We start from the raw sequence: 13,099 nt of genomic DNA on the forward strand, positions 1-13,099 counted from the left end.
CAAATTAATATATCTATATATAAAAATTATATGTATGAATATTATATAATCTGAATTAAGATGATATCTAATGTTCGCCCCAACACCCTTGTTGGATATTCAGTCCCTTGCTTCACTTTGCATGTGAACACATTTTGTAATAATCTCTTCTCTTTGCTCAGTTGGGTTTCTGTGCCTGTCTTCATCTTCAGAATTGAAACCCTAGGAGTACAGGACTCTGTCTTTCTTATTCACCACCGCAGCTCCATAACTAAGAGAGCATCTGATACATATGTGTGAAGGAAATTGGTTAAATATAGACCACTAGGTCCGGTGGAGTCCACAGCCTATTCACTTCATGTAGTTTCCAAGGAACAAAGGCTTCTCAACATATATTAATGAATGAGATATGGGCCAGGGTATCTGGTCTGGCTGGAGATGGCTTAACTTTGAGTTCACTTGAGAGGGTACCAGTGTGAGCAGGAATGCTTTCACTCACTTCAAGAATTGCATGGTGTTGGTCGGGCGCAGTGGCTCTCGCTTGTAATCCCAGCACTTTGGGAGGCCGAGGCGGGCGGATCACGAGGGCAGAAGATCGAGACCACGGTGAAACCCCGTCTCTACTAAAAATACAAAAAAAATTAGCCGGGCGTGGTGTCGGGCGCCTGTAGTCCCAGCTACTTGGAGAGGCTGAGGCAGGAGAATGGCGTGAACCCAGGAGGCGGAGCTTGCAGTGAGCCGAGATCGCGCCACTGCACTCCAGCCTGGGTGACAGAGCGAGACTCCGTCTCAAAAAAAAAAAAAAAAAAAAAAGAATTGCATGGTGTTTAGGGGGAAGAATCTCCCTGCTTCTCTGGAGAGACATGAGGGCTCTGTGGCTCCTCTGGGCTCTCAAACTGTTGGAAGATGACTGCTAAACCTGAGTTTTCAGGTCTCCTACATATATTCATTTAAACTTATAGATGATTTGTGACTATTTTAAGTTGTTTTTCACTGAAAAGTCAGTCTGAATATAGAGCCTTATTTCATTCAGATCAGAAAAACTGGGTTACGGTGAAATCTGTTTATCTATAATTTTTAAGTAAGTACAATTTTATAAACCAGTTATTCCTAACTTGAGAGGCCTGGAGGATTTATTATAATGTCTATTTCAGGGCCACATCTGCAGAAGTTTTGATACAACATTTCCTTACTAATACCCCTGACAGCACATTTTAGCAGGCATCCTGTGTTATTCAGAAGCAGAACGTTTATGCACCACACTTTGGGAGAGAGAAGTGCATGTTATGTTACCATTTAAAGATGCCTGGTTCTTGTGGGGCAAATTGGCAAATGATTTATCTGAACTAATGGCAGAGTGGAATTTTAATACTTTAGGGTTTTCAGGAATCTTAGAGCTGTTTTCATTTGTCTCATACATAGAGCCTGAACCTTGAAGACATTAATGAATTTGTCACAGAAATTAAATGGGGTCAAAATTTACATTTCCAACCCATGTCTGTGCTCTTCATTCTAAAGCACAATGGCCTAGAGTCATATTTTAACCTCTAAGTTTCATCTTATTAAAAAATAAAATAAAATAAATAATTGTAAATACATGCATGTATTATACCTATATATACAATTTATATACATTACAATATTAATTTGAATTACACATGACATCACTAGTAAAGGCCAGTTACAGTTTAGACTGAGATAAGCACTGTGAGAATTTACTAAGGTCAAAAAGACTCCTTTTAATAGTGACTCAGTGGCACCTACTCTAAGGACAAAGGCTCCAGTATGTATCCTAATCTAAATTATTACTGAATGTGAGTCCTGTGATAGCTTCTAATGAAAATTTTCCATTGAAAAAAATCAATGTTAATAGCTGGAACTCGAGAGCTGTAATGGGTTCTGCTGTGTTTTTCAGGCTTAGACTGTGTGCTATAATATGCTAAGAAGAGGAGTTGATGACCTGTGAGCTCTGGTCACTTCCTGATCTCATTTGATTCTTTGGTCTTTAGTTTTAAAAGGGTGATCATAGGGGTTGCTTTATAATGGAGAAGTTGAACAAAAGGACCATCAACCTGCAGGCTCACTGGCACAGCGCAAGTTTCACCGGATAAGCATTTCAGTAAAGAGGACTATTGCCAACAGCAATACTTGCAAGGAAGCTTTGTTCCAGAGAGGATTTTTGTTTTTAAAGAAGCTGCTAGAAAAACTGACACTAGAAGCTAACTAGAGTCACTCTTTCTAGATATCAATGAAATTGTAATTCTGAAGACATTACTTACCTAGATACAGAAATGGACTTTATTTAAGAACCAACTTTATACATACCTAATATACCCAGGCTTGTTGATCAAGTTGGCTGGCTGGGGAAGAATAAAACCATCTAGAAGATCCACATGATGAGAGAAAGTATTCGGGGAGGGCAGAGAGATACTTGATGCTGTCCATAGATAGAACCCAGAGACGCTCTGTGATTGAAGTGGTTCTAATACCTGGAAGCTTCGATTTGCTCTTATAACGTGTCTAAAGCCCTTTAATTCAAGACTACCCTTCCTAGTTGGTACCTGTAGATGTAATGCATCTCCTAATGTATTACTCTAGACTCCATCGGACAGAACAACTACCTGGAGGTAGGTGGTGGAGCCTCCGGACTCCACGACACATTTCACAATGCTATTTACTCCAAAACACTGGCCTAATTGAACTAATGTAGCTATTGGGTAAGACGAGAAGTAACACACGAACATTCTTAAAGTCTGTTCTGTTTTGCCTTGTGACCTTAAACATTTGAAAGACCAAGATGAACACTATTGAATAGAATTGTGTTTCCATCGTCATAACTAATCTGAAAGCCTAAGTTTTACCTCTTTCACTGCACATCCAAACTATTTTATGGGCAGAAGAGCACAATGGGCTCAGCTATCCAGGCTTTAGGAGTTATTTTAATCTTTAAAGAACAATAGACACAAGTGAAAGTACATACATAAAGTAGGTATTTTATATTTAATTTTTATTTTCATATGCATGAAAAGGGTGTTCCAAAAAAAGATTAGAGAAGTCCATGGCATGTCTTTCTGGTTAATGCTACTTTATTTTTTGGTTCATCTACCATACTGCTTACAAGTTACTTGATTTTTTTTCATGGAAAATTTTTTTTAAAAGAATTGATTTTACTTTTCATCAGCACAGTTGTTGACTAATACCAAAGTTAGAAGGTTATGATTTTTATATTTATAGAATGGCAGGGGCAGCATTTAGATAATACATCATAGTAACTTGGCATTTATGAAATATTAGTTTTCCATAAACATGAACTCAGAGAGGAAGGTTACATTTTTTTAAATTATAATAACATTTTGAAAACCATCTGTCCTTTAAAATGTTACTAAAATATATATTGGAACTGGTGTTTTAGATGCCAGTCCTTCCTGAAGAGTGTTTTGAGATTTTTTTCAAATACTGCCTCAGTTCTATATAAAATAGAAAAAATTCTGCCTTGTAAAATGACTACTGGATGTAGGTAAGAAGAAGTTAAGGAAATATTACATAAAAGTTGATTTGCAAAGGTAATTTACTGAAGGATTATTTACACTTTGATGAGTGGATCTGGATATTTTGATACTAAGTGAAAGTGGCTCCACTGGAATTAGAAGGGAACAGAGATCTGCAAGCAGGAGTGAAAAGAATGTGTGTAAGCCGGGCACGGTGGCTCATGCCTGACCTCAGGTGAGCCGCCCACCTCAGCCTCCCAAAGTGCTGGGATGACACGCTTGTTAAGTGGTACTCTAATTAATCAGTAACTTAAACCTCAAAAGAGATTCATTATGTACACAAAATTAATCTTGTGTAATCAAGTGTATAAGTAAAATTAATTGAAGAAATCAAAAAACGCACGGTGGCTGACACCTGTAATCTCAGTGCTTTCGGAAGTCTAGGTGGGAGGATCCCTTGACTTAAGGAGGCTGAGACCAGTGAAGCAACACGGTGGGACCCCATCTCTGTAAAAAAATTAGCCGGGGATGGTGGTGCGTGCCTGTAGTCCGAGCTACTTGAGAGGCCGAGGCAAAAGTATCGCTTGAGCCTAGGACTTGGAGTCTGCAGTGAGCTATGATCACACCACTGACTCCAGCCAGAGCAACAGAGGGAGACAATGAGAACACGTGGACACAGGAAGGGGAACATCACACTCTGGGGACTGTTGTGGGGTGGGGGGAGGGGGCAGGGACAGCATTAGGAGATACACCTAATGTTAAATGACGAGTTAATGGGTGCAGCACACTAACATGGCACATGGATACATATGTAACAAACCTGCACGTTGTGCACATGTACCCCAAAACTCAAAGTACAATAATAAATAAATAATAAATCACAAAACACTTGTAATTCCAAATCCAGATATATAAACCACAGGAATACTTAGATAAACACACGTTATACACACATATAGTATATGTATGATAAAATATACTTGTATGTTCAACTTGGGAAAGGTTGATTATTTTAGAAACAAACTAATAATTCTATTGCCTTGTGCTCTAATGATTTTCAATTTGAAGATGTATTTGGGATCAAATACATGAGGCTCCATATACAAGACATCTTTCTTTCCCCTCTTCTCAGCATCATTTTTTGGCTGATTATTGGACTACATCTGGGAGATCTAGAACTAAATTCCTGCTTAGTGTTTACTTGCTCAGAGCATAGGCTTTGAAATCGTCCTGTTTTGCCTCAGTCTCCACAGTGGTACCTACTAACCTCATGACTAGGGGATCGTGTAGCATTTCTCTAAGCCTTCTTTTCTTAGCTGTGAAGTGGTAAATTTTGGAAGTGCTTTGTTCATAGGATTTCTGTGAAAACTGAATTGGGTAAAGAATGTAAGGCATTTAGCACAGTCAAATAACCTGGATTACAGTAACTTTTCAAGGAGTGTTTATTAGTACTTAAACTGTCATTGTCATCAAATTCTGTTTTTACATATGAACTTAGAAATGTCATTGTAACCTTCTCAACTCATTTGGTCATTTAAAATAGAAAGGTTGAGTTAGGTGTTTCTTAAATTTCTCTTTAGCTCTGATACTATGAGTCTGACGTTAAGTAATGCAAAGTTGGTAATTAAATCTTCCCCTTTCGTGATGTAGGAGAAAGGCATAAAAAATTTCTGGGTGACTAGACTCCCTTGCAAGTTTATTAGAATTGTAATTACGTAGCATTTTGAATAAAGCGTTCATTCTGGAAATCATTAAGTTTACTTTTCTTAACTCCGTATTTTGTCAACTGTGGAAAAATTGGGATTTAGGAGTAACTTCTGATTTAAAATTCCACCTACTAACCATTTAAATTGTAGTCTTGTAATTTCCTAACTTTGGTCTTGAAGGTGTTTCTCATTCTTATGCGTTATTATACAGTACTATATATTTATGCAACATAAAATGTATAGTTTTAATTATTGCACATGTTTACATATGAAAGGTGTAGTTTTGAACTTATCATTATTAAATTTGCTAGTTTTGCTTCACTATTCATTTTGGACACTTATCCACATTAGTACATGCAACTCAAGTTTATTCTTTTGAGCTACTGTATATCATTCAAATGTATGAATAGATAACCTTGCTTTGGTGGACATTTAAGTATTTTCATGTATCAGTATGAAAAGCAGTTTCAAAATGAACATTCAAATATACATTGTCATATATGTGTATAATATTTGTATATATGAAGGTTCCTGTGGGTCATATATCTGAAATCAAAATTACAAGCGTTTTGTACCTTCTAGAATTAATTTTACTCTCAATTTTAAGTAAACAAGATTAGTTTTTGCACATGATGCATCTCTTTATTCAGTTAAAATTACTGACATAATTAGAATACCACTTAAAACTTGAGAATATTTTCAAGGGTATTTATGCAAAACTTACATAAATGTGTTGAAAAGTCCTTTTGTATATATGTAGAGATTACATGGTATGTTAAATTCATCAATTTGCCTAAATATCAAGTTATACTTAGGTAGTGTCCATACACCATGATTTTGCTTGACTGAACTCCAATATGTATATCCGGAGTACTTTTTAACATTCATAGGTTAAGTGGCCTGTTTTGGAAAATGATATTAAAAGTGTAATTCAGATGAATGCTTAAAGATTAAAAATGAATGAGCTTTCGTATTAATCATCAATATGACAACCCTAAAGGGAAGCATGATTTTCAAATGTACCTCCTTGTAGGCAGGATAATTCAGAAATGCACAGTGCATATTAGATATGGGATTTGAGTCATAGTGTATTTCTCTAAGAATGTAATTTATTGTACTTTCACATCCACCCCACTGAATATGCAGAGTTTAAGATGCAATGGCCAGAAGACATGAGCGTGTCACTAGAAGGATGTGGACGTGGGCTCCGGGGCTGTTGATGATGACGGTGGTGTTTTGGGGTCATCTGGGGAATGGACAAGGCCAAGGTAAGTGCAAGGATTTTCTAATTCTTTGCGAGTTGGATGCGAATTTCACTTTGTGATGAAATTATGTTGAGTCTTTGGTTTGATGTTTAAGCAATTTGTTACAATCTTCCGTCAGGTTTTTGTTACAGGGCATTGTAATATCTCTGCACCAGTTAAATTGAAATAGAATTAGGTGTGAGTAAATGCACCAAAATTGAAGCCATCTTTCTGAAATTGGCTTTTCTCTGTTGTAGTTGCTGATATGTATATATATGTGAGGTATTACGAGGCCATATATATGCGGGTGTGTGGGTTTTGGGTGGGTGGGTGTGCCTGTGAGTTTGTGTGTGTGGTATTTTACAGGAACACGTAGCATATAAAGTTGTTGTGATGTTGAAGAAAAGTTTTTGGATGTTTGTCTCTTTAGGGTTTTTATGTTTTTGGATGTTTGTCTCTTTAGGGTTTTTATGTTTTACATTTTAAAATTTCAAGAACCTATTCTTAAAGGATGTGATGTTCTTTAGAAATTAAATGAAAAATGTGACGTTTCTCACTCTTCTGCCAAGTGTATTTAGGGGAAATTAATGAGAGAGTGGAGCTGCAAGGTTGTGGCATCCTGAAATGTCTGTTGGAGAGTAGAAAAGGGCCGTAGATTTTGGAATAAGGCTTTCAATACTGATTTCATCAATACCTGTATGGAGTGGTTTGTGCCAAATCCAGTATCTGTGAATGTATTTTGTGATAAGTATTGTATTATTTTTGGAGGTGTGTTGCCTGCTCAGATACAAATTGCAATTCTGTATTTTATGTGATAAAACATCCTGACACCCCTGAAATTTTCTTTTCCTTTTGGAGCAAGTATATTCGGCATTGATTTTCTGCATTTTCAAGGCTTGAAGTGAAATCGGTGAGCAGGAAGTTTACAGAGTTATTTCAAGGGGTAGGTATATTTCTCCAGATAAAATTGAAAGTGTGCAGTGTTATTATATAATTGTGATGAAGTTGAGCTTTGCTAGTTTGGAGTATCTAATAAAGTTTAACACTTTTTAAAAGATCCTTCAAAAAGAGCAGTTTTCTTGCCATATGTAATATTGTTCAATGAAGTTTTGAAATGAAATAGATATTTTTCAAAACCACAAATGCATCTGTGCCTTTGTATATGAACAGTTGTATATACATGTAAGCAGATAATACATTTTGTTAATTAAGATCAGCTTTGATTTTAATTTTTCTTTCCTGTCATTCAGAATTTGTATTTGCATCTAATAGAATTCTCATTTTTCTTTTTTGTGATAAAACTAATGTAAAATATATTCAATACACATAGTAGTTTTTTTCACCAATGGTCTAAAACAAGAATATGTAGACAGTAGCTACGTTGGATTTCTGTGGCTATAAGAGTTGTCTATTTCTCTGGTAATGTGTAGAATTACTAAAATGCAGCATGACAACTGTTTCTCTGTAATAGCGATCCAACATGACATGTATTACACAAGGTTGCTAAAACCTTCCTCTGACCATCATTTCCAGTAATTGTGGCTTGTTTTAGATGAGGAATAGGTTATTAGATATATAAAATATTTGAGAAAAATAGGTATCTTCTCTCTTATTTACCCAAACCCTTTTATTTACTCAATATTGATGGCTCAAGTATTCTATCTTTCACTAGGGACCATCATTTATTCAAAAATGGCGTGAAATCAATTTCAAGTCTAGCTGTAGTGAAGCTTCTAGCGGTAAATGCAAGTTAAGTAATTTGTTTTCTTTCTAAAAGGATAAATTAAAATAGACAATGATTCAAAGAACAAAACAACTTAGCAGAAAACATAATGGAATGCTTTGATATTCTGATTCAGGGAATTTTGCTTCCTTAGTGGTAGCTAGATTGAGTGAAGGAGATTGCTTCGGTATAATGAGCAAATCTTATCATTGCAAGTATAACCCAAGCTGCATATCATCATTTAGCTCAATAAGCCTCATTAAATATTAAATATTACCTTTTAACTTTTATGCAATGAAGCAGAATTTAAAAATAAAAGTTTTAAAAATTAAAGTTTTTATTACTAAGTATCTTTTAAAATACAAATCTCACAGCTCCTTATTGTCAAGAAAAGAACATATGAAAATTTATAAATAAGGTTTTCTCTCTATTAAGTTTACAGTCTTGCATTAAATATTGGTTATTGGGACCCACCGTGTCCAAGATTATGATTAAGTATCAATGAAGTATGACTCTTGCAGCAAATATGCATGCAAATATTATAAGATTATTTTCACATTATTTCACATAATTTCTTAAGCATAATAGGATAAATAAATTATAGTTTCTACACAAGTTCTTCATATTTATGAAAAGACCATGTTCCAAATGTTTCAGTTATTGGGGAATCCCAATGTCATATTCATGAATGGACAATATTCTAAGTGTTTCAGTCATTGGGGAATCCCAATATCATATTTATGAATGGACCATGTTCTAAATGTTTCAGTCATTGGGGAATCCCAGTGTCATGTTTATAAATGGACCATGTTCTAAATGTTTCAGTCATTGGGGAATCCCAGTGTCGTATTTATGAATGGACCATGTTCTAAATGTTTCAGTCAATGGGGAATCCCAGTGTCATATTTATGAATGGACCATGTTCAAAATGTTTCAGTCATTGGGGAATCCCAGTGTCGTATTTATGAATGGACCATGTTCTAAATGTTTCAGTCATTGGGGAATCCCAGTGTCGTATTTATGAATGGACCATGTTCAAAATGTTTCAGTCATTGGGGAATCCCAGTGTCATGTTTATGAATGGACCATGTTCAAAATGTTTCAGTCATTGGGGAATCCCAATGACATATTTATGAATGGACCATGTTCTAAATGTTTCAGTCATTGGGGAATCTTCCTAGAGAAACCGTGTGAGAAATTGTAGCTAAGCTCAAAAACGGAAGACAAAGATCGATTTAACGCGGAATGTAGATTAATGTCACAGTATTATCGCGACTGTGTGCAACCACTACTTATAAACAATGATAGAAGAAATGCAGTCTGAAATCTGAATTCTAAATAGGAATGTAGTGCCATTATCCCTCTGGGACCCTTAGGGTCAAAATAAGAGAAAAGGGATGAATGGTGGGTTGGAAGTAAGTCAATGATCCTTGTCAATTTTTTGTATCTGTCAAGAAAAGCATCTGCTTGAGGACATCCATTTTCCTACTTCTGAGTTACAGAATAATAGGTACTTATCCTGAATGTGACATTCCCTGACGTGGACTCTGTGTCTTTGCTGCTTAGGTGGTGTGTGCATGAGAAAGTGCTTAACATCTGAAAACGGAGACAATGCTTAGAGAAAGATATATATGAATTTTAAAAGGAAATATACCTATGATGGAAATAAAACAAATGGCATAAATATCTAGCTGTATTTTGTCTTTTTGGTAACTATTTCAATATATACATTTTCAAACAACTAAGTTCAGCACTGACTTTGGGAGAATCTAGATAAAACTGAACTGACATATAATAAGCATTGGTGTAATTAATAGCACAGCGGGCAGAACCATGGGGGTATTTCCTGAGGAAGAGGGACTATAGAGAGGCAAAAGAAAACCCAGCTCATTCTGGATAGTGCCAGGAGCAGTTATTATATTCAGAACTGAGAACTTATTTCTGACTCACCAACCCATAGTTCTGGCTGAAGTGCAGTGGTGCAGTCATAGCTCATTCACAGCCCCAAACTCCAGGGTTCATATGGTCCTCTCATCTCAGCCTTCTGGTAGCTATGACCACAGGTGTGCACTACTTTGTCCAGCCAGTTTATTTTATATTTTATTTTCATTTCATTTGTAAAGACTGGGTCTTGCTATGTTGCCCAGGCAGGTCACAAACTCCTATCCTCAAGCAGTCCTCTAACCTAGGCTTCCCAAAGTACTGACATTACAGGCATGAGCCATTGCATCTGGCTCAAAAATATTTCTGTCCTAATGGCTTTAACAAAGAAGTGCCGTTTTGGGGATATATACAATGGTGTGCTGCTTGGGAGTGACAAAAAAATAATTATAAGAAGAATGGAACGAATATGTCAGTATGTTTTCAAAAGCAAGTTAGCCCAAGTTTTTAAACAAGCATAATTTTAGGGTTTTTGTAACTAACTTAGGGTTTAAATGTAGCAAAAATTTTAAACATTATCATGAATACACAGAAAATTTTAATCAATTTGGTTTCCATGATGAATTTACATGCTTAAATTCCTAATTTCAATTTGCTGCTAGATATGAGAAAGTTTGAGATTTTGAAGAAGCAAGTGGTTCTTACAAATGTAGCAAACTTAAATTTTGAGGACAATTTAATTTAACTTCCATTTTTATGACCAGATTTTGGGTCAGCTGTTAAGCATTCAAAAAATAAAATCTGATAATATCTGGCAATTCCAATTTTCAGTTTTATTGATCTTCACCATGAAATAATATATAAGGTAAGGGGCAAAATTTTGGAAAAGCAGATCACTTTGTTGTCCTATTTAGCAGGTTCTCAAATTATGCCATCCTGGAATCATTACAAGTAATTATAGGAAGACAATATCTTGTGTTTGTATTTCATTGTTACCCATCCAATTGTTCTCTAGAGATATCAGAGAAAACCCACTCAAGAAGGGAAGGTTAGATAAACAGCCCTCTCTCTCTCTCTCTCTCTGTCTTTGCCTCCATTTGGTTCCTTATGTTCATTTCTCAGTGCATTTCAGTTACTTTTATTGTTCCCTTCATTTTCTCTTTCATTCCAGAAGTTTAAGTGATTGCATAATTCTTTTGACAGCTGAAGGTAGTATCCGACTTTGAATGAAAGCTTTACAGCTACAGCTTTTCAATTAGAAAATCTCAGATCATGTGATCTATGAGTTTTAATATCTTAGGATCGCGACCAGTAAGGAATAATCACTTTGAAAAACCTTGATGCTACCTAGAGTTTGTGTTTTGTGAGGTTGCTTGGTAAAGTATTTTCAATTGATAATTGAATATTGCTTCAAGAGAGGTGAGCTCAGACATTTGGCAATGAATATTGAATGTGTATTCCAAGAGACATGACCTTAAAATATCATCAAGCTAAGTAGTAGTGAAATTGAACTCTGCTGTATAATAGAAGTCAGTGTTTCTTACATCTTTGTGATATATAAATATTTTTACATTGTGGTAGATAATAATTTGTATGGGAACATTTAATTGAATTTAATTTATCCTATGGCAGAATTATGTTACATAGGTCATTTTAGTTTTTGATTTAAGCATCTTAAAATTATAAATGCAAATATTCAACACATAAAACCCACATGAATACACACTCCCAAACATTTGAAATCCTAACAGTCATTTCAAACAGCTTTTTCCTACAAAAGCAGTCAGCTCTTCTTAGAGATGACATGCATTCCCATAGCTTGAGAGGTGCACAATATAAGGTAAACAGAGAAAGGATTACAGCGGTTTAAGAATACCAGCGGATTTACTTTAAAGACAATAGACTTTTGAATTACTTGTCTTCAAAATTTGTTTTCTTGAGAAAAGTATCTGTGTAGATTAATCATGCATTTCAGATACTTTCCAGACATCTGAATGTTGTTTTCTTAAAAGTAGCCAGCAAGCCTTTTTATGCAGTCTGCATGGGAGATAGTAAGTCATGTGTATGCTGTAAATCTACTAGTAGAGATTTGGTTTTGAGTGCTTCCTTAAAAAATTATTTTTTCTGAAGAAAGGGATTTATTTTTTATAATTTAGTTTAGATGATTTTAAATGTTTTTAGGTTATAACCTCTCTGATCATCAGGGTCATTGCCATGGAAAAAATGCAAGTTATAGCATATTTCATTTTTATAAGGAAATAAGTTGATAATTTAGACTTTTTTCTTTTACTAAATTGAATTACATCCCTCAATATTTAGATGGCATTAATTCACAATAGTAATAAAAAAATTTTACTATTCAACCTAATAAAGTATGATTTCCTTTATATTTAACTTAATTTGTTCTTTAAAACATCTCCTAATGAAGGTTTTCTCATCCTCTGAAGCTGAATTTATTTAGGAAAAAATATTTTAAACACCATCCCAAGTGATATAACTATTTTTATTGAGCTTTGATGTTCTATTTGAACATATTTGAAGACTGTACAAGCACTCAATTTAGAATTAAAATTTTATTTGGAGATTTTGGTTGTATTTGAAATCTGTTGTGGAATTAAACATGAAGAATACGTCAATTTACTAGATGTCATTGTCTATGACACATTTTAGTCTTATCTTTCTGCCTATATGTAAAGAGGAATTGAAATAATTGGTATAAACAGGAAAAAAGAAGTAAAGTGGTAGGATCAGATGTGAGAAATATATAAGCTAAGATACTATTTTTTTGTTTGTTTGTTTTTTGTTTTTGTGAGACAGAGTCTTGCTCTGTTGCCCAGGCTGGAGTGCAGTGACACAATCTTGGCTCACTGCGGCCTCCACCTCCCAGGCTCAATGGTTCTCCTGCCTCAGCCTCCTGCGTAGTTGGGATTACAGGTACGCATCACCACACCCGGCTAATTTTTGGATTTTTAGTAGAGACTATGTTTGACCATGTTGGCTAGGCTAGTCTCAAACTCCTGACTTCAGGTGATCCGCCCACTTCAGCCTCCCAAAGTGCCGGGATTTCAAGTGTGAGCC

This window comes from Symphalangus syndactylus, chromosome 15 (genome assembly GCF_028878055.3).
Source record: "Symphalangus syndactylus isolate Jambi chromosome 15, NHGRI_mSymSyn1-v2.1_pri, whole genome shotgun sequence".
NCBI lineage: Eukaryota > Metazoa > Chordata > Mammalia > Primates > Hylobatidae > Symphalangus > Symphalangus syndactylus.